Genomic DNA, 5,000 nt, shown 5'->3' with positions numbered 1-5,000 from the left:
CACCTGTGACCCTAAGATCGGAGATATGAGCCGCGGGTTTAAGAATTTATCGAAGGCCCAGGCATGCGGGCGATTCCCTCTTGATTTCGAAGATGCTGAGGGAGGGAGATGCGATAGGAGGGGGGAGGGAAGAGGGGGAAGAAGAGGGGGGGGTGATAAAAGAGAGAGAGAGAGAGAGAGAGGAGGGGAGTGGAGAGGGAGAGGGAGAGGGAGTGGGAGAGGGAGAGGGAGAGGGAGAGAGAGGGAGAGGGAGAGGGAGAGGGAGAGAGAGAGAGAGAGAGAGAGAGAGAGGAGAGGGAGAGAGAGAGAGAGAGAGAGAGAGAGAGAGAGAGAGAGAGAGAGAGAGAGAGAGAGAGAGAGAGAGAGAGAGAGAAAAAGCAGACAGATAGGTTCAATAGAAAGAGGGAGGAAGAGACAGAGACAGACACAGACAGAAAGACAGAAAATCAGACAAGCATCTTAAACAGAAAGAGGTATGGAAGCCAAAGAGAAAGAGGAAGAGGGGGAAAAGAGAATGATAAAGAGAGAAAAAGATAAATAATTCATATGCGGACGCACGAGGAACGCAACAGTTATACATCCTGTATGCTATGAAAACACGGTCGGCTTCAGCACACGGAAGATATTCATGGGGAGGGAGGGGGAAGGAGGGGGGAAGGGGGGTTGGGAGGTAAGTGAGGGGGGAGGAGGGGAGGGAGAGGTCGTGGGTAAGCTTAGGGGATGGGGGCAAGGGTTAGATTGGTGGGGGGGAGGGAGGGAGGGAGGGGGGGAGAAAGAGGAAGAGAAGGATCTCTCCCTTATTCAGTGTCTTCACACGCACACACGTACACGCACACTCACACGCTCACACGCACACGGTCACACGCACAAGCACACACATACACGAACACGCGCACACGTACACGCACACAAACACACACGCACAAGCACACACACACACACACACACACACACACACACACACACACACACACACGCACACACACACAGAGATAAATAAATATAGAGAGAAGAAAAGAGAAGAAAAAGAGAAAGAGATAAAAAAGAGACAAAAGAGAGAGAGAGAGAGAGAGAGAGAGAGAGAGAGAGAGAGAGAAGAGAGAGAGAGAGAGAGAGAGAGAGAGAGAGAGAATGAGAGAAAGAGAAAGAAAAAGAGAAAGAGAAGAGAAGAGAAAAAGAGAGAGAAGGAAAGAGAGGTAACTTTCCCGCACGCAAAAGGAGGCTGTTTGGAGAAGTTAGAACGCTGGAGAAACACAATTCGTAAAATGACCTACGAAATCATGAATGGATTGAGGGCGTGGTCGCTTATCGAAAGTGGGTGGGCTTAGGAGTGAGGGGGATGTGAGGGAGGGTGGTGTGAGGGGGAGAGGGGGAGGGTGATGTGAGATGATGAGGGGGAGGGGGATGTGAGGGCGTTAGGGGGAGGGTGATGTGAGGGGGAGAGGGAGAGGATGATTGATAATAATAACAATAATAATAATGATTATAACGATAAAAATAATAATGACAATTATGATGATAATGATTATGATAATATCAATATTAGTAATAGTAATAATTAGAAACAAATATGAAAATCAAATGCAAATACACAGGCTTTATCACGTAAGGTAAGACATATTGAAAAAAGTCCAGTTTTTGTGGCCAAAATTCCCTCACTAAGAACCAAGGGAGAAATTCCAGACCGTCCGGAACACCATGATTTGGGATCGTCTCGGAGCAGCCATCACTCGGAATAACTGATGCTTGACTACGCTCGCGTGTCGGACCTTTCTCACTTGTACAGATATGGCGTGCGCAATTGTGTGTGTGTGTGTGTGTGTGCGTATATCCGCGTGTGTTTGTCTGTGGCTTCGTGTTGGTGTGCGATGTATGGGGAACAGAAGCAGGTAGTTGGGATTAGGGATAATATCTGGACAGGTTTGGAAAGGTCCGAGCTAATGGTGACGTCAAGGGGAAGATCCATAGCAACAACATTCCGCGTGTGAGTCATGGGTGAGACATGTAATCTTGGTCGGGTAGACAGTCCGTCTTTGTGTCTCTCCTTTTCTACCTCTTTCGCTCTCTCTCTCTCTCTCTCTCTCTCTCTCTCTCTCTCTCTCTCTCTCTCTCTCTCTCTCTCTCTCTCTCTCTCTCTCTCTCTCCTTTACCCCCACATTCCAACATTTGCGCGTCTCTGGTGTTCCATAATATCCAAGACGGTTCAGAAATATAGCCTCCAAATTATGCTAATGTCGGCATAGCAAGGCGCTTAGTCGAAGAATTGTACAAGGGCGGGGTTGCTCTCCGCGTGCGCGTGCGCTCGAGTGCGTACCTGTGTAAGTGCATATAGGTGTACGGTGTGTGTGTGTGTGTGTGTGTGTGTGTGTGTGTGTGTGTGTGTGTGTGTGTGTGTGTGTGTGTGTGTGTGGTGTGTGTGTGTGGTTGTGTGTTTATATATAAAATATTCATATATATATATATATATATATATATATATATATATATATATAAATATATATATATATATATATTATATATATATATATGTATATATATATACTATATAATCTTATATATATATCATAATAATTATTTTTATATATATATTTTACTAATATATATATATATATCTAATATATATATATATATATATATATATATGTATGTATATAATAGGTATATCTATGTACAGTATGTAATTGTGTGTGAGGATATATATGTATGCATGTGAGTGCATCTATCCGTTGCATTTCTCCGTGCGCATTTTTGCATGCATGGATGTGCAGCATATGTGCCTGTAACTGTGCATCCCCCCCCCCGCTCTCCTCTCTCTCTCTCTCCTTCAGTCTCTTCTCTCTCTCTCTCTCTCTCTCTCTCTCTCTCTCTCTCTCTCTCTCTCTCTCTCTCTCTCTGTATTTTGTGCAGTGACGAATCATTGATTTTCTTCCTCCATTTCCATTATTTCAATATCCATCGTCTGAATTTTTTCCTTTTTTTGTATTTTTTTCTCAAATCTTGTTCTACATCCGTCTTTGGTCATTTTTTTTTTCTATAAATTCCCATTTTTCTCTCACTTTTTAATGTATTTTTTTCATAAATCTTGTTCCAGACTCGTCTTTGCTCATTTCTCTCTATTTTTTTTTTTCGTATTGTTTCGTCCGCTTCCTGTTTCTTTCACTCCGATAACGGTTTTTTTTTTCACTCGTGCAGAATACGAGATCGACTCCACGGGACAGGAAGTCGATGTAGCGGTTTCTTGAGATTGAGGACTGAGATAGAAAGGGAAGGGGGGGGGGAGGAAGGGAAGGAGGAAAAGGAGGGGGAAGGAAGGGAAGGGGGGAAAAGAGGGGGAAGGAAGGAAGGAGGGAGGGGATGGGGAAGGAAGGAGGGAGGGGAGGGGAAAGAGGAAAGGAAAGGAGAGGGAAGCAGGCAGGAAGGGGGGGAGGAGGAAGGAAGGAGGGAGGAGGGAGAGGAGCGGAAAGAGAAAACGGAGGAAGGGGAGGAGGAGGAGCAGGAAGAATGGAGGGAGGAAGAAAGAGAGGGAAAGGAGAGCAGATGGAAGGAGGGAGAGAGGGAGAAAGGAAAGGAGTGGAAAAGAATGAAATGAGGAGAAAGAAAAGATGAGAAGGAGAGAAGGAAGATGAGGTGAAAAGAATGAAACAAGAGAAGGGGAAGAAGAGGAAGGAAAGAGGTAGGCAGACAAGGAGGAAGAAAGAAAGAAAATGAATGAAAAGATGAACGAAAGAAGGAGAAATAGAAAGGACCACAAAAAAACTAGAAAAATAAAAACAAGAGAGAGAGAGAAGAGAAGAGAAGGAAGAGAGAGAAGAGAGAGAAAGAAGAGAGAGAGAAGAGAGAGAAGAGAGAGAGAGAGAGAGAGAGAGAGAGAGAGAGAGAGAGAGAGAGAGAGGAGAGAGAGAGAGAGAGAGAGAGAGAGGATAAAAGAACCAAAAGAAAAAAAAACGAAGGAAAGAGGAAAACATGATAAAAGGGAAAATGATAAACAAGAATAAGAAATAAAGCAGTAGAGAGAAGAAAATAGACTCAGTGGGTGGTCGGTTGAAGGGCGTATCTCAAAGGGCGTGGCCGCAGGATGAGGGGAGGGGCAGAGTTATTGATGCTAGAGAGGGAGAAGGAGAGGGAGAAGGAGAGGGAGGGGGAGAAGGAGAAGGAGAAGGAGAAGGAGAGGGAGAGGGAGAGGGAGAGGAGAGGGAGAGGGAGAAGGAGAGGAGAAGGAGAGGGAGAGGGAGAAGGAGAGGGAGAAGGAGAAGGAAAAGGAGAAGAGAAGGAGAAAGGAGAAAGAGAGGGAGAGGGAGAGATAACCTGAACGAGAACGAAAGAGAGAGAGAGAGAGTAGGTGAGTGAGAGAATGAGAGAGAGACTGTGTATGATTGTGGAAGAAAATGATTACGCAATTAAGGGACAGAATCGTGCTTTCGAGCGTGTAAGTTCATGCAGACAGAGTAAAGGAAAGCGGGTCGTGTTTTAAGGGCATATGTACGCATGAATTAAAGATGACATAATGAAACGAATCTTCTAAAAAAAAGAAAAAAGAAAAAAAAAAACGGGTCTGGTATAGGCGTGGTTAATTTATTCATTTAATCAAATAATTAATTCAAATCATATACTTCTGTTTAGCGGACAAAGCATTGTTTTAAAATAGGTGTTGATTTTTTTTTCTTCTTGTGATTATTTATGGGAAATGTTTAAATGAATTTTATGCTACTGAGAATATTAATTTGAATATATGTTTGATGACTGATATTTCTTATCGAAACTCATTATCAGTAAAGATTATATTTAAGAGCAAAATCTCTCTCTCTGTCTGTCTCTCTTTCTCTTTTTCTTTCTCTTTCTCTTTCTCTTTCTCTTTCTTTTTCTCTTTCTCTTTCTCTTTCTCTTTCTCTCTCTCTCTCTCTCTCTCTCTCTCTCTCTCTCTCTCTCTCTCTCTCTCCCTCCTTCCCTCCCTCCCTCCCTCCCTTCCTCCCTCCCTCCCTCCCTCCCCCTCTCTCCCTCCC

The sequence above is a fragment of the Penaeus monodon genome, chromosome 42, assembly GCF_015228065.2.
Source record: "Penaeus monodon isolate SGIC_2016 chromosome 42, NSTDA_Pmon_1, whole genome shotgun sequence".
Lineage (NCBI taxonomy): Eukaryota > Metazoa > Arthropoda > Malacostraca > Decapoda > Penaeidae > Penaeus > Penaeus monodon.
Note: the sequence above shows the minus strand (reverse complement) of the source record.